This window comes from Salvelinus sp. IW2-2015, linkage group LG13, assembly GCF_002910315.2.
Source record: "Salvelinus sp. IW2-2015 linkage group LG13, ASM291031v2, whole genome shotgun sequence".
In the NCBI taxonomy this organism is placed as follows: Eukaryota; Metazoa; Chordata; class Actinopteri; order Salmoniformes; family Salmonidae; genus Salvelinus; species Salvelinus sp. IW2-2015.
Window position 1 is genome coordinate 3,068,373 of NC_036853.1, and position 25,429 is coordinate 3,093,801.

At 42.2% G+C, this 25,429-nt stretch overlaps 1 long non-coding RNA gene across 1 annotated transcript in view; it reads left to right on the forward strand.

The window, feature by feature from the left end:
• LOC111972080 (uncharacterized) overlaps window positions 1–19,324 on the forward strand; it is a 258,803-nt gene extending 239,479 nt beyond the window's left edge. The window contains exon 3 of the long non-coding RNA XR_011480691.1: window positions 19,314–19,324. This is a non-coding gene — a long non-coding RNA (uncharacterized lncRNA). The remainder of the gene's footprint in view (window positions 1–19,313) is intronic.
• The last annotated feature ends 6,105 nt before the right edge of the window (window positions 19,325–25,429 follow it).

A 25,429-nucleotide genomic window follows, 5' to 3' on the forward strand; every position in this document is an offset into this window, starting at 1 on the left:
TGTCAGGGTGTGGATACACTTCTCCTGAAGACTGCCAGGGTGTGGAGACACTTCTCCTGAAGACTGCCAGGGTGTGGAGACACTCTCCTGAAGACTGCCAGGGTGTGGAGACACTTCTCCTGAAGACTGCCAGGGTGGTGGAGACACTTCTCCTGAAGACTGCCAGGGTGTGGAGACACTTCTCCTGAAGACTGCCAGGGTGTGGAGACACTTCTCCTGAAGACTACCAGGGTGTGGAGACACTTCTCCTGAAGACTGCCAGGGTGTGGAGACACTTCTCCTGAAGACTACCAGGGTTGGATTAGACATTCCAAAAATATTTTCCAAGATGCATCGCCAGAGAAGACATAAGATGTGAGTTGATGAGAACTTGTTGCCAAATGCAGGAGAGAGGGAGAACTAGAACCCTCACAGTACTGTACAGTATGAGTGATTATACTACACACGTTGATGAGAACTAGAACCTCACAGTACTGTACAGTATGAGTGTTATACTACACATGTTGTTAGAACTAGAACCCTCACAGTACTGTACAGTATGAGTGATTATACTATACATGTTGATGAGAACTAGAACCCTCACAGTACTGTACAGTATGAGTGATTATACTACACATGTTGTGAGAACTAGAAACCTCACAGTACTGTACAGTATGAGTGATTATACTATACATGTTGATGAGAACTAGAACCCTCACAGTACTGTACAGTATGAGTGATTATACTACACGTGTTGTTGATGTTTTTTATTATTGCAGACCTGGAATTTGTTTTTTTGTTCAAACTTTTTATTTTCACAAGTAAATGACTATATGCAAAGATATAGAAAAGAATAAAGGCTATTGAAGCAAATTGCTGCATTTCTGATTCATTCTTGTTACATATAGAGTTGAAGTCGGAAGTTTACATACACCTTCGCCAAATACATTTTAACATTCCCAATTCCTGACATTTAATCCAAGTAAAACCCCTGTCTTAGGTCAGTTAGGATCACCACTTTATTTTAAGAATGTGAAATTTCATAATAATAGTAGAGAGAATGATTTATTTCAGCTTTTATTTCTTTCATCACATTCCCAGTGGGTCAGAAGTTTACATACACTCAATTTGTATTTGTAGCATTGCCTTTAAATTGTTTAACTTGGGTCAAACGTTTTGGGTAGCCTTCCACAAGCTTCCCACAATAAGTTGGGTGAATTTTGGCCCATTCCTCCAGACAGAGCTGGTGTAACTGAGTCAGGTTTGTAGGCCTCCTTGCTCGCACACACTTTTTCAGTTCTGCCACACATTTTCTATAGGATTGAGGTCAGGGCTTTGTGATGGCCACTCCAATACCTTGACTTTGTGTCCTTAAGCCATTTTGCCACAGCTTTGGAAGTGTGCTTGGGTCATTGTCCACTTGGAAGACCCATTTGCAACCAAGCTTTAACTTCCTGAATGATGTCTTGAGATTTGCTTCAATATATTCACATAAGTTTCCTCCCTCATGATGCCATCTATTTTGTGAGGTGTACCAGTCCTTCTGCAGCAAAGCACCCCCACGAGGCTGCCACCCCGTGCTTCACGGTTAGATGGTGTTCTTCGGCTTTCAAACTTCTCCCTTTTTCTCCAAACATAACGATGGTCATTATGGCCAAACAGTTCTATTTCTGTTTCATCAAACAGAGGACATTTCTCCAAAAAGTACTATCTTCGTCCCCATGTGCAGTTGCAAACCGTAGTCTGGCTTTTTAATGGCGGTTTTGGAGCATTGGCTTCTTCCTTGCTGAGCGGCCTTTCAGGTTATGCCGATATAGGACTCGTTTTACTGTGGATATAGATACTTTTGTACCTGTTTCCTCCAGCATCTTCACAAGGTCCTTTGCTGTTGTTCTGGGATTGATTTACACTTTTCGCACCAAATTACGTTCATCTCTAGGAGACAGAACGCGTCTCTTACCTGAGCGGTATGACGGCTGCGTGGTGCCATGGTGTTTATACTTGCGTACTATTGTTTGTACAGATGAACGTGGTACCTTCTGGAATTTGGAAATTACTCCAAAAGATGAACCAGACTTGTGGAGGTCTACAATTTTCTTCTGAGGTCTTGGCTGATTTTCCCATGATGTCAGCAAAGAGGCACTCAGTTTGAAGGTAGGCCTTGAAATACATCCACAGATACACCTCCAATTGACTCAAATTATGTAAATTAGCTTATCAGAAGCTCCTAAAGCCATGACATAATTTTCTGGAATTTTCCAAGCTGTTTACAGTTTTTCTCAGTCGCTTTGGTGCATTTTTCACATCATCCTAACATGTGCAAAATAATAAGTGCATTTCTCAGAACATTTGTACAAACTGCAATATACAATAGATATGTTTCTAAAGCTAGTCAGTCACTAAAAATCCTTAGTACATCTCTCAAAAGTAAATATTCATGCCAATGATCATGTCAGTGTCATCAGAATGATAAGTCATTGAGTCATTGTTCACGACAAGGTCGTCAAAATGTTTAGGCATGTTGTCAATGTAACTGTGTACTTTGACAGTATTACCTGATGTAAACTTAGGCTACAGTTTGGATGACAGTTACTGTATTGAAAATGCACAAGGCTGCACTTCTATGGCATATATCAATTTCAACAGTACTATTTACAATTTACTGTATGTGGGTTATTGATTGAAAGAGACTGGACAACCCAAGGGGCACAAAGGAAAAAAAACTAAATTAGAAAGAAACACAGGAAACCACCCTAAGGCACAACTTTGCCCGCAGCACTGTTGTGCTGTCTCTACACATCCAGACGTTCCTGTCTGTCGGCCCACATATTCTCATCCACATCACACCGGATATTTCCCTTCCAATGCAACGTGGAAAGAATCTTTTGGAATGCCTTATCCATCCTCTGCAGGCGTCTACTGTGATGTCCTCACATGCTGCATCCATTGCAGCCAGCAGGGTCATCTGTGTGTGTGGCTGACGATCGTACACCTTCCACCTCCATGCTGAAAAAACTCCTCAATTGGGTTAAGGAATGGTGAATAAGGTGGGAGGAATTCTATGAGCATCCTCGGGTGGGTCACAAACCATTGCCTTATAGATGTTTGATCGATGGAAACTCACATTATTCACAAATGACCACATACTTTGGCAAACCTCTCTAAACAGACCCCTCTCATCATCAGGGATGGAGCCCTGTAGAGAGTCTCTAAAAAGTTGAGTAGATGCTGGGTGTTGTATGGCCTATAAGGGGATATGGGTTAGGCACCATGCTCCGAAATAGCAGCACACATGCTGATATTTCCTCCCCGTTGGCCTGGCAAATCCACAGTAGCTCTGTGACCGATGATATTCCGACCCCGCCTTCTGCATTTGGTCAGGTTGAAGCCAGCCTCATCCACGTATACAAAGTTGTGAGAGGGTTCACTTGATTCCAACTCCATTATACGCTATATCCCAGAACACACAGTTTAATTTGTTTGGTAAGGAAGAGTGACATAAAATGTACATATATTGCATGTTCCTTCCACAGCAATGGAAATGTGTGCAGTTTATGCTTACTGTACTATGTATCACTATAAAATGTTGCTGTAAAGTAGTTACATAGATATATGTTTTACCTGTACATATCTGTACCGTAGCTCCTTAACTCTGTCCTCATTCCTTTGGAATGGTACACGGTACAGCTGTTTCATACTCATCTGGTTTCTATGCAGCACCCTGTCGATGGTTCTATAATGGTCCTTTGTATTTCCCTGAGTCTCATGCATTGTTTGCTCGGACCATGGTGCAAATAGCCTCCTCCTGTTGAGGTGTGAAAAGGCGTCCTCTGCCACCGGTTTGAGGTAATCTTGCAGTCCTATGTGGGGAAAAATGCAATGATGTATCGCACACTTTCACATAGACAAAAACTATGCGAACACACATTTTACTGTAAAACATACAGGTGGGTGCATGTAAGGTGCAGTATGTATCTGTATAGAGTAATTTCTGTATGCTGTGAAATACAAGTGGACTACTGTAATATGAAGCATTGTAGGAAGTATACAGTATACTGCTTATATACAGTAACAGTGCACTGTACATTGGTGGACATACCTGTTCTCTCTTCAAAACGTTTGAACTATTGAGGACACGGTTGATCTCCCAATATTCGGCTGCACCCTTCGACCCGCCTCAGCCATTGTAAGGCCATGATTGACAACATGGTCTACAATTGTGCCCTTATGTCATCAGATATGCGCCTATGTCCTCTTCTGCCTCTTCCTCTGTTTTGCCTTCCACCACGCATCCTTGCTCCTCTTCTTCCTCCTCTTGGCTGTTGACCCTGTTCGTTTCCTGGTCCATCCATTATTGGAAAATTGCAACTCTGTGTGTGGTCTGTCTATATACAGTGAGGGGAAAAAGTATTGATCCCCTGCTGATTTTGTACGTTTGCCCACTGACAAAGAAATGATCAGTCTATAATTTTAATGGTAGGTTTATTTGAACAGTGAGAGACAGAATAATCAACAAAAAAATCCAGAAAAACGCATGTCAAAAATGTTATGAATTGATTTGCATTTTAATGAGGGAAATAAGTATTTGACCCCTCTGCAAAACATGACTTAGTACTTGGTGGCAAAACCCTTGTTGGCAATCACAGAGGTCGACGTTTCTTGTAGTTGGCCACCAGGTTTGCACACATCTCAGGAGGGATTTTGTCCCACTCCTCTTTGCAGATCTTCTTCAAGTCATTAAGGTTCGAGGCTGACGTTGGCAACTCGAACCTTCAGCTCCCTCCACAGATTTTCTATGGGATTAAGGTCTGGAGACTGGCTAGGCCACTCCAGGACCTTAATGTGCTTCTTCTTGAGCCACTCCTTTGTTGCCTTGGCCGAGAACGGTGAGGAAGCGTTTTGAAAAAGTCGCAAACCGATGCTTGTTAGCAATTGATTTTTTTAAATTCCGGTTGTCATGGAACCACAGTACACAATGTTGCCAGGGATAATGGAGAGCATATATACTGTAGGTAGGGTGTGGCTGGAGGATACCTTTACATAGGTCCCAAATGCCCATGAGTTGTGTGTGTGTGTGTGTGTGTGTGTGTGTGTGTGTGTGTGTGTGTGTGTGTGTGTGTGTGTGTGTGTGTGTGTGTGTGTGTGGTGTGTGTTGTGTTGTGCTGTGTAGTCTTCAGGAGAAGTGTCTCCACACCCTGGCAGTCTTCAGGAGAAGTGTCTCCACACCCTGGCAGTCTTCAGGAGAAGTGTCTCCACACCCTAGCAGTCTTCAGGAGAAGTGTCTCCACACCCCGCATTCATGGCATCCAGTACGGACATCTGGTCATGTGGATGGTGGTCATAAACCTTCCACCTCCACGCAGAGAAAAACTCCTCTATGGGGTTTAGGAAGGAGGAGTATGGAGGCAGGAATAGTACTGACATCCTGGGATGTGCAGCAAACCAGTCTGTGACTGCAGCAGAGTGGTGGAATGCCACATTATCCCACACAACAACGAAGGTAGGGGAGTTTCTTGCCAATCTCTCCTCCGCTGGCACAAGTCGATTATGCAGGTCATCCTGAAAATAAGTGAGCCTCTCTGTATTGTAGGGGCCAATGAGTGGTTTGTGTAACAGCAAACCATAATTGGACAGTGCTGCACACATTGTGATGTTACCTCCTCTCTGGCCTGGGACATCCACGGTTGCTCTCTGTCCAATCACATTTCTTCCCCTACGGCGTGTTTTTGCCAGGTTGAATCCAGCTTCATCCACTAAGATGAATGTACTGTATGTGCAGTTTGCCTGGCTTCCATCTCCTTTACTYTCTAAAATACAGTAAATCCACAGTTTTACAGTACTTTACATTATGTATAGCTGTGTATGTACCCTGTTTGGTTATTGAACAGACATCTTACCTGGACATATTGATACCGGACTTCTTTCACACGTTCACCGTTTCTCTCAAAGGGTACAACTGCTTCATCCTTATTTTATGTTTCTCTAGGACTCTTGTTGTCGTTGTGCTGACCGTATTCACATTCCCAAAAGTGATATTGTCTGCCAGCACTCTGTCCCGAATTTCCCGCAGTTKAATTGCATTGTTGCCAATTACCATGTCAACAATAGCAATTTCCTGTGCATCTGATAATATTCTGCCTCTCCCTCCTGTGGGAGGCAACATTTGGATCCTACTGAAAAACACAAAACAATCAATATATTTCAAAATGTCAGTACATGTAAAAATGTGAACATGCTGTACTGTACTGTAATATGTAGTTCAATTATCATTTATCAAGGATGCACATCTCACCTGTTGTTTTGACTGAACGTTTGTACTATTGATGCAACTGTTGTACGCTGCAAATTCGGTTGCACCCTTAAACCAGCCTCTCTCAAAGAGAGACCGTGGTTTACAACATGGTCAGTAATTGTGGCCCTTATCTCATCAGAGACCACMGCTCTTGGTCTTCCTCTCCATTCTCCTCCACGCATTCTCCCTCTCCCTGCCACTCTTCTTTCCCCACCAACCTGTCTTCCTTGATCCATSTTTCCAAACTAAATCATTCCGAAGCCGTCCTCTTTTGGCTGTTTTAACAAGACTGAAAACAGGACACTTGGGTAGGCTTTCAGCTGAAATTGCAATCAGCTGTGTTTGGTATTAATAATATTCTGCTGAGATTTTCTATATGTTGCAATCTGGTTACTGCAGAAATGCACGACATTTGCCATCATTCTGTTTCGAATGTGTTTTCAACAGTTTTGGAAACAGTGTGTTAGCATTTGAAAACGTGCTGCAAATATATAGTTTTGCAGGTGGTGGAGTATGAATGAGAAAATAAATCATGGATTTCAGAGAATGTGGTCATTGAATGCATTTTGTGTGTGAAAGCAATGAAAAATTATTCACAGTTTGGTCCACATACACTTCTGTTTCACTGACTGTGTGAAGAGTTTTGACAATGTCACTTCAGTTTTGACCAATGCATGTTAGCAATTGAACAAAAACTGTAATAGAAATGCTAAAGTAAGGCCGCCATCGCGTTCATGGAAGTTGTTGCTTCTTGACACCTTCTGAACCTTGACCTTTGTAAAGGAACTGCCTCTGAGAGCAAAATATGTTGAAAATACATTGAAAATATGTATTTTTTGGTAAAAAAAGACAGTGAAAAGATGTTGAAAAGACGCTTAAAAGATGTTTTGCTCACTGGGCATGGGTCGGGTCATCGTCAACAATCTACATGTCTTGTAATTGGAGCTGAATGGTCCTTTTAGGTACAAATTCTGTTTATTATTTTGCAATAGATTATGTAGACTGTTAGAGAAACCACAAACCACAAACATGATGTTGTGAAACAAATGCATGGACAGTCCTGCATGGATAAAGATGTGAAAAGTCAAGTTGTGAGGGATAAAGAACATGAACTGGTTGTGCCCCGGTATCAGACTAGTAGAAATATTCACTGTCCAATGTGACATCTCCTCCGGTCGACAGTAAATAAATAGGATTGAGAATGTCACAACTGTCACGAGGGGACATGGAGGATTTGTCAGTGTCATTTCAATCCCTCCTCAGCAAATCAGGTACAACAGCTTCGGAATGACTCCTTATCGTCTTGCTTTTGGGAAGGGAGAGCGGGAATGGGGGAGGGTGTGTGAAGAGCGGGACACATACTGTCAAAACATTCTAGGCTGTGTGTTTGAGAAGGTGCAGGTGGGTGGAGGTGGTGGTGACATATTACCCCTACCACTGCTAAGTCATTCAAGTCATTTTGTCATTGACTCATACAGTCAAGATTACTCTCATACTAGTTCAGTGCTGAGGCCAGAACTGTAGAAATAATTAAGAAATGCATCTTTCTTGTCCTGACAGGGTTTCCATTCTTTGGATTTTTCCAATCATATTCACTAATGATCTCTTTTGAGAAGGGGAAGGATTAATGATGATGAGGAAGAATGTATTTCTGGCTGTGCCCCAATATCTTCCACTAACTTTGCCCCCTCCCATCCTTTCTTTGGAGAATACTGGTAGAAGAATGGATAGATATCACTGCTCTCACCTAACAAACCTTGTCCGATCAGTGAAGGACAGGAAACAAGAAAATGAAACTTTTGAAATCTACTGGAACAAGTAGCGATAGTCTGCCAACATTTCCCTCTCCTCCAGTACCATCAGGAAGAGCAGCCACCTCTGCATGCAAACGCCACAAGGAGAGACAGACTGAGGGAGGTCCAGTGATTTTCATTAAGATAGACTCGGAGCGCTTGTCTTATTACTGGGCCATTAGGCTCTCTATCGCTAACAGCTTGGCTCTAATAGGGAGCAGGGGAGGCAGGCAGAAGGTAATTGCGGTTGGACTGACCACACAGGTGTCGAGTCCCCTCACTCCCTGATTGGCTAATTAACACATTGTCAATCAACCCCCCGAGGTGTTTCCGCAGATGAAAAGTAGTTAAAAGGTGAGAGAAGGTTTTAATGAATGCTGAAACTTTTTTTCATTATGCACTATTTTGTCATATTATTGACCGATAAAATAACAGTGACTTGTCTTCTAAAGTATGGTGCATTTTAGGGTAATATTTGTTTGGTATTGAGGCAACTAATTATTTAGTGATTTTACTTCATTTTTGTTGAATGTAAGGTGGGAATTCATTCGTTTCAGATTCCACACTGCTCTTTCAGAAGCCACGGGACAATGTGTTTCTAAATCAAGTGTCAACTGGCTCCATCCAGGGGCATGCTGCTGTGCAAATCAAATACATTTCTGAAAGTGTGGTTTATACTGCTGCTGTATTCCTGCAGGGAGGTGAATGAGTGGACTACCAGATGGATCATGGAGGTTGGGCAGTAAACAAGTACTGGGGATGAGGAAAAAGTAGGGAGAGCTCCAGCATAGTGGAGCCTCTAACACGTAAACAAAGAGTTTAAACCCTCATCATGTGAAGGGGAGAGGCGAGCGATCAAAGACAGAGCCCTGCGTGGTGATGAGCCAGCCTCTTATCTATGCTCAGCAAAGTTTCCATCGATCTCTCCCCTCCCCGGCACCCATTCTCAAGTGTGCATCCATCAGCTTGTTGGTCCAAACATTACCATTCTGCCCTAACCCGGGAGCTTCATCGATCCGCCGTGCCATCAGACCAGGGATCAGTCAACGCGAGGCACTTTTGTGTTTCCTAATGAATTAAATAAACAGGGGGTGGGTGGATGAGGGAAGTGCTGCATGGCAGGTGGATGACTGCTAGGGTAAGGGGCTAACAGGAGCATTACGTCTAAGTCACAGGGGATTGTCTGCAACAGSGGAGTGATTTGAAAGATACCGAATACCATTGGAGTCCAAATTTGGAATAAACAAAATGTACAATATCCATTGTTAAAGGCCCAGTGAGGTCAAAAATGATATTTCCTGTGTTTTATGTAGATACACTATATACAGTGCCTTCGGAAGGTATTCAGACCTCTTGACTTTTTTTCAACATTTTGTTACATTACAGCTTTATTCTAAAATTGAATAAATCATATTTTTCCCTAATCAATCTACACGCAGTAGTCCATAATGAAGAAGCAAAAACATATTTTTTAGAAACTGAAATATCACATTTACATAAGTATTCAGACACTTTAGTACTTTGTTGAAGCACCTTTGGCAGCGAATATTCTTGGGTATGATGCTACAAGTTCGGCACACCTGTATTTGGGGAGTTTCTCMCATTCTTCTCTGCAGATCCTCTCAAGCTATGTCAGGTTGGATGGGGAGCRTTACTGCACAGCTACTTTCAGGTCTCTCCAGAGCTGTTCGATCATGTTCATGTCCGGGCCCTGGCTGGGCCACTCAAGGACATTCAGAAACTTGTCCCAAAGCCACTCCTGAGTTGTCTTGGCTGTGTGCTTAGGGTCGTTGTCCTGTTGGCTTTGCCCCAGTCTGAGGCCCTGAGTGCTTTGGAGCAGGTTTTCATCAAGGATCTCTCTGTACTTTGCTTCGTTCATCTTTTCCTCAATCTGACTAATCTCCCAGTCACTGCCGCTGAAAAACCTCCACACAGCATGATGCTGCCACCACCATGCTTTATCCTGAGGATGGTGCCAGGTTTCCTCCAGATGTGATGCTTGGCATTCAGGGCCAAAGAGTTCCATCTTGGTTTCATCAGACCAGAGAATCTTGTTTCTCATGGTCTGAGAGTCTCCAAGCAGGCTATCATGTGCCTTTTACTGAGGAGTGGCTTCCATCTGGCCACTCTACCATAAAGTCCTAATTGGTGGAGTGCTGCAGAGATGGTTGTCCTTCTGGAAGGTTCTCCCATCTCCACAGAGGAACTAGAGCTGTCAGAGTGACCATCGGGTTCGTGGTCACCTCCCTGACAAAGGCCATTCTCCCACAATTGCTTAGTTTGGCCGGTCGGCCAGCTCTAGGAAGAGTCTTTGTGGTTCCAAACTTCTTCCATTTAAGAATGATAGAGGCCGTTGTGTTCTTGGGGACCTTCAATGCTGCAGAATTGTTTTGGTACCGTTCCCCAGATCTGTGCCTCGACACAATCCTGTCTCGGAGATCTACGGACAATTCCTTCGACATCATGGCTTGGTTTTTGCTCTGAAATGCATTGTGAACYGTGGGACCTTATATAGACAGGTGTGTGCCTTTCCAAATCATGTCCAATCAATTGAATTTACCACAGGTGGACTCCAATCAAGTTGCAAACAGGATGCACCTGAGCTCAATTTTGAGTCTCATAGTAAAGGGTCTGAATACTTATGTAAATAAGGTATTTTATGTTTTGTTTTTATAATAAAATAAAAAAATCTAAAAACCTGTTTTCGCTTTGTCATTATGAGGTATTGTGTGTAGATTGCTGATGATTTTTTTTATTTAGTCCATTTTAGAATAAGGCTGTAATGTAACAAAATGTGAAAAAAGTCAAGGTGTCTGAATAATTTCCCGAAGGCACTATGCACAAAAGTATGTGGACACCCCTTCAAATGAGTGGATTTGGCTTTTTCAGCCACACCCGCTGCTGACGGGTGTACAAAATCAAGCACACMGCCATGCAATCTCCATAGACAAACATTGGCAGTAGAATGGCATTACTGAAGAGCTCAGTGACTTTCAACGTGGCACCATAACTATCCAGTTTAAAACTGCTTCTGGAAGCAACGTCAGCGCAAGAACTGTTCGTTGGGAGCTTCATGAAATGGGTTTCCATGGCCGAGCAGCCGCACACAAGCCTAAGATCACCATGCACAATGCCAAGCATCGGCTGGAGTTGTGTAAAGCTCACCGCCATTGGACTCTGGAGCAGTGGAAACAAATTCTCTGGGATGATGAATCACGCTTCACCATCTGGCAGTCCAATGGACAAATCTGGGTTTGGCGGATGCCAGGAGAATGCTACCTGCCCGAATGCATAGTCAAGTTTGGTGGAGGAAGTATAATGGTCTGGTGCTGTTTTTCATGGTTCGGGCAAGGCCCCTTAGATCGAGTGGAGGGAAATCTTAATGCTTCAGCTTACAATGAAATTCTAGACAGTTCTGGGCATTTTAATGGGAAACAATCACGGTAAAGTACTTAATTGTTACCCAGAAATGATTTGATATTGAGATAAAAACAGATGCATGAGAACTTTAAAAATATATATATTAGAAATAACAAACATATTTTAAGGCTCAGCAAAGTGCATCCAGAAGTGAAATTTCAAGAAAAGATGTGTGACTGTTTGGCATATTATTTTCTACTTTGATACTGTACACAGATTTCCTTATCTGAAGTTCATTCTATCTACAAAATATACACATTCAAATTCTGTTGTTTGTTAGCTTAGGGATTGTCTCTGCCTTTCCTTCCATTGTTGTTTAGATAAAAAGAGCTTAAAAAGATTATCTCCGGGGCCCGCAAGTCATTATCATTAATCTGCATATTGACTGCTTTGTCCTGGTGGTTTCAAGTTCAGTAGAGGACTTAACAGAGGGATAACATACATGTTTCCTTACCACTTCCCCTTCACTCCCTCTGGTAAGGACCAATCCCATTTAATGGACCAGTCTCTACTGAAAGAGTTTCAGTAAAATACAGTTTAAAGGGTTAACAATGTTTAGCCTGTGTTGTTCTTTCTCAGATCTCTGATGCAAGTCCATGCTCAGATGTGACCGTAGATAACACCCTATATAACAGATCAAATCCAAACCGCCTACAGCAGAGGACCTTCAAAAATAGACACATTCCCCACACTATAATTTTACAAAACACAAACCACCAAAGTGATGTCCTCAACATTTCATCCCCCGRATGGCGAGTGTACCTGCTTTACAGCGTATACCTTTGTGCTCTGACCAATTAAGTGGGCAGCCTCAGTTTGAAAAACAATGTTTTTGTTTCCATTACAAACTGATCATTAGTGTGTAATTACTCCTCCATTGTGATCTCTCATTGCTAAGAGCAGCGGTGATAATAGCATTAAACCTCAAATCCATGGATGGCTGTGTGTGTGATTACTTTCTTCGGGGTATGTTATCACAATATTGCTCTAGCAGTGATCCAGTACATTCTTTGAACTGAGTGCTATAAGTCTGAATGACCCTTGGAGCCCATCAGCTCTGCTCTGGGGTCAGTAGTACTGGTAACCACCTCACAGTGCTCGATCGATAACCCTCGGCAAGGAAAGGCTTAAGAGTATCAACTCTGCCTTGACCAAATCCCTGTCAACAGCCATGACACTTCTGACACTTGTGAAGTGGAAATGTAAACACATAGGCACATAGGTGGCGGCAGGTAGCCTAGCGGTTAAGAGCCGACTAGTTGAAAATCTGTTGATGTGCCCTTGAGCAAGGCACTTAACCCTAATTGCTCCTGTAAGTCGCTCTGAATCAGAGTGCCTGCTAAATTACTTAAATGTAAATAGGTTATGACTGACGTGAGGGGGATTTTGTCCATCAATCCACCTCCGTGTCATTTGTTTTCCTGTGCTGTCAAACACAGCAAAGGAAAAAGCGCTGATAATTGATAGAGTTTCATTTGACTATGAAGATGAAAAACCATACATCTATATAAACTATGACAATTTATACTATATTACTGCTTAGGTTGGTGTATCAACATTGGGTATGTTGTATTGATGATCTGCCTGTTATGTTTGAGGCATAACTCTGAGGTATTCTTCACTCAGTTTTTATGGGGCATTGAAACTCCTTTCTGTGGAGTCTGAACGGTTGGTCTTGACAAATGGTTACCATTTTTTGTCAGGTTAGGCACAGTTCCCCCCTCTCGTCCACCAAGGCGTCATAAGCTTCTCACTCCCGTCATTTTAATTGAAGCAGACAGAGACAGCTACTGTAATTACACGGAGATAATCTTCCCATCTGACTAATTACATTTCTCATTAGAGTCCAATAATGCTCATTAGATTAACTTTCTCATGGAGAAATTAAGAAATAATCGGACAGAGGCGAGCTCATTGGATTCTTGTGTTGGACAAGCAGGAACAGCACTGCTGGGAGCCTGCTGAATAGTCAATTTATTGACCAGAGAAAAGAGATTTGATATAAAATCTTAGGATTTTGATACCATTATACTAAAATAGTTCATTTCAGCAGTCTTATTTTTCATCTAGGCTATTCTCACACTAACATGTCCATGTGGGACCTTCTATATCTACTCTGCGAGACATGACCACCAGTGCTTCAGAGTCCTCTTTGTTTGCTTGGATGAGGAGAAAGAGAGCTGCTATTGGGAATCACACTTCAGGAATGGGAAAATGTGTTTGCCTGAATAGCAATCCCACTGGGCAAAAACTGCTTGAATCAGCGTTGTTTCCACGTCATTTCAACCTCAAAAATCTATGCGATGAAGTTGAATCGACATAGAAAGCTAATAGGATTTGCATAAAGTCATCAATGTAAGGGCATTTTGTACTTTTTTTTCACTTTTAAACTAAATCCAATGACATGGTGAAATGTTTTATTGATTTCAAGTTGAATTCACGTTAGTTGACAACTCAACCAAATGTAAATTAAAACTAGACGTTTAACTGACTGAAGTCTGTGCCCAGTGGGATGCATTTGCATTTAGCGGGAAGAAGGTTAATAACATGCAGGCCGTGTTGTGACTGAAATGACAGGCAAGGCAAGAACATACTGATCCTGTACTCTCAACAGTGTGGTGTGATCCAAAGACAGGGTGAAGTGACTTCAGCTGTGTAACGCGGCAGTGATGACATTCTCTCAACACTCGTGCTACGACTGACAACCCCCAAGGCTTAAAATAAGTCTGCTCATCTGTTCGCCTCCTCCCTGGGTACAGCTGTTGCCGTTTGTTTGTGTGTTTGTATGTGTGTGTGTATGTTAAGGTGTCAGCATACTTCTGTTCGGCTGGCGCCTAGATGAACCCAACGAGTGTGCCCTTAAAAGACCTTCAATTGAAAAACGAGAAAAAGCGGCAATAGTACTGTTTGTCCATTTAGAGACGCCATAGCCAGTATACACTTCCTCAAAATAGTCCAAATTAATCTAAAATAACTCAAGAAATCTCTCGTTAATTCTGTCTTTGTTGCCGAAGAGATCTTAGTCACAYTATTTTACATCTAACTAAGATGTTTGGTGCAGCATTTTTCAAAGAAAGAATTTGCATGAAAACAAGTCGTCTCTCGTTGAATGACAAGAAAGATCACTCTGTCAAACTGGAGACTGTGCAGAAAAGTTATGAATGATCAATTACAGCTGTATCCCAGTGGTATCCCCAAGTGCCAAACAATGCATGCAGCACTAAGGTATCTAAACCACCTTGATGTTTTGTAACTATAAATTGAATAGTTTGGCATCTCTCTTGTGAATCACACTTTATTTACCTCCTGTCAAACATTTGCTGATCAATCCAGAGATGTCAGTGATTAATCAAAGGACTTGGCCATACAGCATGTTTTCCCCATCCCAGAGGGAACCAATATCCTGCTTCCTGTCCGTTCTGAAAATGCCCAGCACTATCCCCCTAGCTCAGTGGCTGCTTATGGGCCTTTTAGGTGCCCGCTTTGGAGCCAGCGTTGATGGAACAGTGATTGATGCCCCTGGTCTGTGTGGAGCCGATAGGGAACACCATGGCCCCCTGGGGCTGAGTGCTGGGATGGTGAAGAATGTGCAATGGAGGTCTGCTAGGTGGTCTGCTGTCACCTACCACACTGATATCAATAGACACAGAGGAAATAGTACCTGCTGTGGGGGAACATATACTACGGCAGATGCCAAAGGTGAAAAATTGTGGCCAAATTGTTCCGCAGCTATCCAAGGTGCTCTGAAGACAAATGTACCACATATATCTATGTTGTTCGGTCGGTCAGTATCTTTGGTTGCCTGGACAGGTAATATTAACATGTGACAACATTCTAAAAGCTTAGAAGACGTATGACATACAAGCTGAAAGACTATAAAACAACGATGAAAAAATAAACCCATTAGCTTGTCATTTAATTATTTTACTCTTCAGACAATATATTAGACTTGCAAATCTGATATTTTTACTCACAATGTTACTCGAGTATTCAATAACAAATGGTTAAAGCTGCCTAACTGACAAATGTATGGAAGATTGTTTCTTAGTGAACCCTTCTAGAGGGAATCACCATAGGAAAAAGACATCTTGGGTAAAGGGTATTCTATTTCAAGCTACATTTGTCTTGTAATGCTATGGAAATACTCTTCTCTCAGCATGTGATGCACCACTCCAACCGTTCCTGTCAACACAGGCCATCAGCTTAGATATGCCCCCCCCCTTCGGTGTGGCCTGGAAAGGAACTCGTTTCTGATAGATCTAACCGTTATGTAATGGTTCACCAACCCCTATTTTTATGAGGCGTGGTACCTTTTCAAAGCGCCAAGTAACACCAGCCCTGTTTTAAACTTTTGTGAGGTCAGATGTTTCCTACTGAGACACCTGCTGGATCCTGTGGTGTCTTCACTGATATTTTCAACCTCTCCCTGACCCAGTCTGTAATACCGACACGTTTCAAGCAGGCCACCATAGTCCCAGTGCCCAAGAACGCCAAGGTAACCTGTCTAAATGACTATCATCCTGTAGCACTCACATCTGTAGCCATTAAATACTTTGAAACGCTGGTCATGGCTCACAGATCCACATATGATGCAATCTCTATAGCACTCCATACTGCCCATTCACATTGGACAAAAGGAACACCTACATGAGAATGCTGTTTATTGACTACAGCTCAGCGTTCAACATATAGTCCTCCAAGCTCATCACAAAGCTAAGGACCCTGGGACTGAACACCTCCCTCTGCAACTTTAGCCGACTTCCTGTCAGGCCGCCCCCAGGTGGTGAGGGTAGGCAACAACACATCCGTCACGCTGACCCTCAACACGGAGGCCCCTCAGTGGTGCATGCTTACTGCCTTCCTGTACTCCCTGTTCACCCACGACTGTGTGGCCAAGCACAACTCCAACACCATCATTAAGTTTGCTGACAAAACAACAGTGATAGGCCTGAACACTGAGGACGATGAGACAGCCTATAGGGAGGTCAGAGACCTGGCCGTGTGGTGCCAGGACAACAACATCTATCTCAACGTCAGCAGGACAAACGAGATGATCGTGGACTCCAGCCCTCACATCGACAGGGCTGGAGTGGAGTGGGTCAAGAGCYTCAAGTTCCTCAGTGTCCACATCACTAAGTATCTATCATGGTCCAAACACACCAACACAGTCTTGAAGAGGTCACGACAACGCCTCTTCCCCCTAAGGAGGCTGAAAAGATTTGGCATGGCATTCAGATCCTCTAACTGTTCTACAGCTGCACCATTGAGAGCATCTTGACTGGCTGCATCAMCGCTTGGTATGGCAACTGCTTGGCATCCGACCGCAAGACGCTAGAGGGTAGTACAGTGCCATGCAAAAGTATTCACCCCCTTGGCATTTTTCCTATTTTGTTTCATTACAACCTGTAATTTAAATAGATTTTTATTTGGATTTCATGTAATTGACATATACAAAATAGTCCAGATTGTGGACGTGAAATGAAAAAAACTTGTTTAAAACAAGTAAAAACGGAAAAGTGGTAAGTGCATATCACCCCCTTTGCTATGAAGCCCCTAAATAAGATCTGGTGCAACCAATTACCTTGAGAAGTTACATAATTAGTTAAATAAAGTCCACCTGTGTGCAATCTAAGTGTCACATGATCTGTCACATGATCTCAGTATATAKACACCTGTTCTGAAAGGCCCCAGAGTCTGCAACACCACTAAGCAATGGGCACTACCAAGCAAGCGGCACCATGAAGACCAAGGAGCTCTCCAAACAGGTCAGGGACAAAGTTGTGGAGAAGTACTGATCAGGGTTGGGTTATAAAAAAATATGCGAAACTTTGAACATCCCACAGAGCACCATTAAATCCATKATTAAAAAATGGAAAGAATAAGGCATCACAACAAACCTGCCAAGAGAGGGCTGCCCACCAAAACTCACGGACCRGGCAAGGAGGGCATTAATCAGAGAGGCAACAAAGAGAACAAAGATAACCCTGAAGGAGCTGAAAAGCTCCACAGCAGAGATTGGAGTATCTGTCCATAGGACCACTTTAAGCCGTACACTCCACAGAGCTGGGCTTTACGGAAGAGTGGCCAGAAAAAAGCCATTGCTTAAAGAAAATAATGAGCAAACACGTTTGGTGTTCGCCTAAAGGCCTGTGGGAGACTCCCCAAACATACAGAAGAAGGTACTCGGGTCAGATGAGACGAAAATTKAGCTTTTTGGACATCTAGGAAAATGCTATGTCTGGCGCAAACCCAACACCTCTCATCACCCCGAGACYACCATCCCCACAGTGAAGCATGGTGGTGGCAGCATCATGCTGTGGGGATGTTTTTCATCAGCAGGGACWGGGAAACTGGTCAGAATTGAAGGAATGATGGATGGCGCTAAATACAGGGAAATTCTTGAGGGAAACCTGTTTCAGTCTTCCAGAGATGTAAGACTGGGACGGAGGTTTACSTTCCAGCAGGACAATGACCCAAAGAATACTGCTAAAGCAACACTCGAGTGGTTTAAGGGTAAACATTTAAATGTCTTGGAATGGCCTAGTCAAAGCCCAGACCTCAATCCAATTGAGAATCTGTGGTATGACTTGCTGTACACCAGYGGAACCCATCCAACTTGAAGGAGCTGGAACAGTTTTACCTTGAAGACTGGGCAAAATCCCAGTGGCTAGATGTGCCAAGCTTATAGAGACATACCCCAAGAGACTTGCAGCTGTAATTGCTGCAAAAGGTGGCTCTACAAAGTATTGACTYTGGGGGGGTGAATAGTTATGCACGCTCAACTTTTCTGTTTTTTGTCTTATTTCTTTTTTGTTTCACAATAAAAAAGATTTTCCATCTTCAAAGTGGTAGGCATGTTGTGTATATCAAATGATACAAACCTCCCCAAAATATATTTTAATTCCAGGTTGTATGGCAACAAAATAGGAAAAATGCCACCGGGGGTGAATACTTTCGCAAGCCACTGTACGTACGGCCCAGTACATCACTGGGGCCGAGCTCCCTGCCATCCAGGACCTCTATATCAGGCGGTATCAGAGGAAGGCCCTAAAAATGTTCCGAATCCAGCCACCCAAGTCATAGACTGTTCTCTCTGCTACCGCACGGCATGCTGTACCGACGCACCAAGTTTGGAACCAACAGGACCCTGAACAGCTTCTACCCCCAAGTTTTAAGACTGCTAAATAGTTAGTTAGTTAGTTAACCAACTAGCTACTCGGCCTATCTGCATTGACCCGTTTTGCACTAACTGTTTTGACTTATCACAGACACTGCTGCTACTGTTTATTATYTGTCACTTTATTCCTAGTTATATGTACATATCTACCTCAATTACCTCGCACCCCTGTACATCGACGCAGTACTGGTACTCCTTGTATATAGACAAGTTATTACCTCGTACCCCTGCACATTGACTCAGTACTGGTACCCCTTGTATAAAGCCAAGGTATCATTACTCATTATGTATCTATTATTACTTTTATTATTATGTGTTTTACTTTTCTATTATTTCTCWATTTTCTTTCTCTCTGCATTGTTGGGAAGGTCCATAAGTAAGCATTTCACTGTTAGTCCACACGTTATTTTACAAAGCATGTGACGAATAACATTTTATTTCATTATATTTTTTAATAATTGCTGATGATTTGTATAAAGTTCAATTTTCTCAACTGTTTTGTGTCTTTCCACAGCCAGAATCGTTTAAACTATGGCCAAATTACTCACATTGCCTCAAATTGCTCTCCTTCCATTGAAAATGAATTACTTCCAGCACTTCATAGCCTTCTATTACTTCTGATGAAAATGGAGGGGCGGACACATCATACCAGATAAACATGCACAGTGAACCATTTCAAATGGCACCCMACTGATTCTTCTGATTTCCTAATTTAAAGAGGAAAGCACAATTTTCAACCACAAAAAGACATAATGGAGTATGTTACATCTGTCTCAGCGCATCTCATTGCCATTACAGATAAAGTGATGGAGATTAGAAAAAGGCAAGAGAGTGCCAGTATTTACCTACATAAACCTGTACTCAAACATTCCATCACAGATAAGGGGGACATCGTCATAAAATGCTCAGTAGTTATGTCGCAACTGCTGATTTATATGAGCAGACATTGGGAATGCAGATAACCTTGTCTTTGCAGTGGATCAAGGGCTGTCAAGGTAATGCTCTGCCCACTGAGAGCAGACTGTTGGTGACACTATCTTATCACATTCTTTCTTTATTCCCCAATTGCAATGTTGCTTAACACTGCAAATGAATCTACACACCGTCTTCTCTTTCTGTTGCATGGGGTAAGCAATGTGAAACAGAATACTAGGGAGGTGTGCCTATTCTTGCTGCATGGCATTTACATGAAGATGAGCTCCAGGGTTTCTTGTCAGACATCTCCTTCCTCACCTCACCACATCTTACCTTTTCTCCCTGATTTCTCTGGAAGACATGAGTGCATGGTTAAAGATGAAGGCTGAACAAAAGTGTATGTGAGAAAATTTGAAGCCGAGTCGTATTACCTCGTAATCCTTCCAAAATGAGTTGTTCATGACGAAGGGTGTTACACCGTTAATCTTCCCCCTAAATCCTTCACCCCGATGTCTCCTCAACTTAATCCGCGTCTACCCTCACCATTCCTTATCTTTACCTGGACACTTGTTACCTTTCGTTGTGACACATATCCCTCCACAATGCACCAAATAATGCGGCACTCAGAGAGGCGAGTGTCTGTTGGAGAGATAAGATTTTTTTTTAAACTAAGTGTTATTCCAGCTATTCTTACCGAGCAGGTGCCTCCTGTTATAGAGCCCCCGTTATAGAGCCCCCGTTATAGAGCCCCAAGTATCAAATCTAATTCAGCGGAGAAACACACTAAGCCCTGTCACTCAACACTGGCTGCCCTTGAAGGAGAGGAATGGTGATGAGAGAAAATAGTATCTCTGGACTAAGGATGAAGCCTTGTCGACCAAATCATGCAGGACCACAGCACTCCCTCTATTCTCACAACAGGATAATTATGCTAACAATAACAAGGAGTACACAATGGAGAAAATGAATGACTTAGACAGCCATGCTAATATACATCCACATATGCATGCGCTTTGTTCACACATGCGTATACAGACACAGGCATGCATGTGTGACTTCCACATACATAAACGTATTAAAACTCATTAGACACACACACTCACACGCTCACACACACAAAGTAGAGTCTACACCCTGTTGGCATTAAGACTTCTCTGTGTGTTTGCCATGAGCACAGAGATCTGTGCTTTGCTACTCAGGGGACTAGCTACTCCAGAGGCGTCAGAGGCATAATTGTGTGCAATGAAAATAGTGTTTATTTATGAGCCGGACATTGCTAATTATCTTCATTGCATAACTAATTATTTCTTACTTCAAAGGCATTTCCAGTGAGACTGAGTCTCTTGGTCGCTGAGGCGGACTGACTCATGACTCTGAAGATATTTATGGCTAATTGGTAGATAATGATGCTCCTTTCGGGAGGGGGTTTGTTCAGCGGTCTCCCAAAAAAAGTTAGATAAAACAAGTACACACACACATATATACACACACACACACACACACATTCATAGTAAGGAATAAATAAACATTCTAATTGGGGTTGGGGTCAATGAAAATGTTCCTCATTGTTGAATTGAAATGAATAGACCTAATTCACGCCGCGGTCATGGTCATAATCCAGACTAGTGAGGGTTAGTGAAGCGGAAGTACTCCATTAAAGACAACGGAAAATCATGTCAAAACTGTTTATGTTATTTGCCTGCCAACCTAAACAGAGTATGATTAAGCTGATTAGCATAGGAGAAAGTACATCAAAGACATTGATAAGCAGTTGTCGATCAACTCATAGACACAGTCATAAATCACACTTAAAAGATATACTATGCAGGAATTGCTCTGCCATTTTCTGGTTGCTCAAATTCTAATACTTCACCTAATTTCAGTTTATGTGACAAAACAAACAAGTATAGTGTAGAGAATATTTGTACCATCAAAACTGCTGTGAAATATATTTTCCATAACCAAAGATATTGTATTTTCAGCTGTCTGAAGCTGGTGTACAAAACCAAGAGTAAAATACACAAACGTGAAACTTAAGAACGGGAAGCACAGAAATAGTGCACACAGAACAGATTTATCGCTTCTTAGACCTGCTTTCAATGAGAATGACAGATCTATAACACACTTTTCTATGTTAATTTGGTTGCGGCTTTAAAAGATAAATATTATAGATAAATATTATTTGGCTTTTTAACTTTTCAGATCACTCTGGTGCAGTATTTATAAAACCAAATTGAGTGAAAAAGCTAAACGATCAAATTATCATGTGCCTCAATGTAGTTGTACATTTTAAAAGCATGGTACATTGACAATATGAATGCATATTGTAAATTGTAAATTCATTATTTAGTTGATTTCTACTTAGAAACCTAACATTTGGCAAGGGAGTAGCCCTACATCATAAATGTGTACTATAAATTAATTAATTCATGCTATTTTCTGCTCCTCCATCTCAAGAGAATGTGTCTACTGAGGTTAAACAAGGAATTATAAATGTACAAATTTAGTAACTTAGTTCAGTGATTTTGAACACGTTAAGTCAAAACTTTATTTCTCTGTGCATGTGCTCCCACCATTGGCCTCTGCACTTAGCTACAATTTCCTTGTGTAACACTGCCCCTCAGCTGACATTAAGAAACACTGCATGTTCAATCCCTGACAATAGTTTTTTWAAGTCTTTTGACAGCTTTTGACCTATTCAACGATGGGGGTACAAAATCCATTTTAGGACATCCTCAGTTGTAAGTCATGGCTTTCAGTATCACCTGAAAAAGTGTCCTCCTCATCCCTAAAGGCAATTAGCTGGAACAGACTCATCTCTGYCCAAACAACCTTGTGTCCCGAACCTTGGCTTGACGCTATAGGGAATCAGTAAAATAGGAGTCACTCATCAGACCAAATTGCTTCTCATAGCAACTGTAATTACATGCAAAGCTCTACCTACCTCAGTAGAAGCACATAGCACTCCTACACTCACTCTAGGCTTACACATCACATTCCTTCGACTTATTTAACAGTAGCCTTGTTTGAGGCTGGTTAGCAGCATGCGGCATTGTTTTGTTTGTTGTTTAAAACATCAGCTAATGAAATATGTAAGTAGGCTTGGCTTGTGCGAGCCAGAACGGCTCCTAGGGAAGGAGCCTATCTCCTGTTTCTGTAGCGTGAGGCAGCTAGATGTACAAGTACACCCCCTAGACAGGACGCTAGTGTATGGCAGGGCCATACCACCCCAATCTATATCCTTATTGCTAAGTGCTAAGCAGAGACACATCAGGCCCTATTTTTACAGTCTTTGGTATGACTCAGCCAGGGATTGAACTCACAACCTTGCAATCTCAAGGCGGACACTCTAACCATAAGGTCACTGAGTTGGTAAACTCTAATGATGAAATATTGCCCCTGATCAACTCTAAATATTCATTTAATCCTTCAAATACATTTGTTTTATAATCCAGCATTTACTTGAAACTTGTCTTTGTGTTTCTGAGTTGTCCAGGACCGTGTGGTGGTATCGAGCTGCAGCACAGCGATAAAGGACGCAATATTGGACAGCACCATTGAGGTCATCTTCATTTTGAAGTAGTCAATGTTCTTCTTCTACTACTTCTATGAGTAAACAAACTGAAAGGGAGCATACTGCCACCGGGGAGGTATAAAGCCAAGGTTGGCGATTTACTGCCACCTACAGTTATGGAATGTTTGCTCACGAATATAATTAATTGGCTGATTGGTGACCTGGATGTAATTATGTGATCCTTCCTTAACCCATAGGAAGTCCCATCCAGTTGACTACTTCAAAATGGTGAAAGTCCTCAATGGCGCTGCACATGCTAAAATGGGCTTTTGGGCACTAGAGTCATCTATCTATCTCTATGAGTTGTAGGTGCTAGGAGGCTTTTCTGAGAATTTTATGTGCCTGATTGAATGCTTTTTTTTACTGTGCAGACTCTACTTTGTCCTTGGAAGGTGGTGGTATAGGCTTATTTGTGTTTTGCCAGTGATAAAAGTGTGAGTGTTAAAATCTCATAATTTCTATATTGAATAATGAATATGAAATATTTAAAATGTAAAAGATCATTAAAGATTAATTCTGTAAATGTTCATGTTTAAAATATGTAGTGGTGCAGCTAATGCTGCATTCGTCACCACGTGGGAGGTGGGAATGTACTAGTTGTGAAGTGGTAAATATCCGTTGGATGTATTCACGTGCTTTGAACTTGTTGAGAGATTGGCTAATGGCGAACAAGATACGTAAACAATAAACTACAAGTATAGCTATGATGAATGTAAACAAATGATAGTGTTCAAAAACTATATTAACAGATTCCTTTATATAAAGAATATTTTGTGGTTGCATTTAACTGCAGAAAAGTCACTTCCTTGGTAGGTGATGTAAGAGGTCAGCATGTGGGAGAAGTAGGAGCTCAGGATGATAGTTTCCCACTAGGAATTACCAGTTGGAGGGCCGTCAAGTGGATTTATGTGTTCATTCCCACTTCCCACTTGGTTACGAACACAGCATTATTACCTACCAGGTATGGGCAGGGCTATCTGGCAAGGTTATGAAAGTCAGTTTGGGCCAGTGTTATCTTCTCACTATCTGGTGAGTTAGCCTTTCGTTATTTAAAGCAGCTGTCGATGTAGCTTTGCTTTTAGTTAATCACTTAATTTTGTTTTACAATGTTTTTGTATTTCGGTCTTTGGGAGCCTTGCAAGCAAATACATAACTTGCCACGACTCCTTCCACTCTACCAACACCATCTAGCCTCCAGTGCCATACTTTCAAGATTGTGGCCTCTTTCTTACACTACTTTCCAACCTTCACATATCTGTTTCATGTCACTTTTGCAGCGTGTCTTTTTGAGACATATTTTTGGTGGTTCTCTGAAGAACAGTTTGACATCTTTGACACAGTCTTGTGGAGAGGTACAATAAGTGTTTATTAGGCTTGTTGCACATGACTCAGCGGTCATGACCTGCCTGTCCCACCCATGACCTGCAGTGTCACTGAATTTCATCAAATACAATGTGGTGCAACTGCATCAGTCGATCGTTGTGAACCTTGGGAGCACATTTCCCTTTCCCTAGTGATAGGCTAATGATCAACATACTGTTACAGCGTTTGCTGCCTGACATTGCAGGCCTAGCACTATCCCTCTGCACTGCAGGCATTGTCTTCCTTCCCCAAGCGACGAGGTGGCATGCAGAAATAACGCATTCCAGACTCACCTGCTGGGGTTCTCGCACGTAATTTCACAGCCGTCTGCCCCACACACACGAGAGGGACTGCTGCCGAACTAGCGGATAATTAGCTCAGTCAAAAGTTCTCTGATGAGGCTGATGCTGGGAGATTGATCTTCACGGTTAGTTGACTTTCTCCGGCTCATGCCGCTGCAGCCTTCCTCCCCAAACAATTAGCATCCGATTGAGGGAGATGTCGGCGGTGAGAAGCCCACTGTTTCTGCATGGACTATGTGCTGCTCTGACATACAGTCCTGGAGAAAATAATTATTTTTGCCATGTTCAGCCATTAAAGTAAACATACAAGATCAATGTCAAAGTTTATTATAACACTTATGGTTTTGTAAGGCAATTATCAAGAAAATTTGCATTTAGGCTATTTGATAGCATTGGACAGAAACTTCTAATCTAGACCATGGTTGTACTATCATGTATTAGATGAAGGTGGCAGTAGACATGTGATTTGACCTCTTATATGCGGCCCCTTGGTAAACGTAATTAGAAATTAAATGATCAAGCAGCAGACGTTTGCCATGCCATAGCTCCACCTTGTGGTAGTCTCTGTATGTCTGTTTCATTTCATCAAACACAAAATCCATACAACACAGAAAA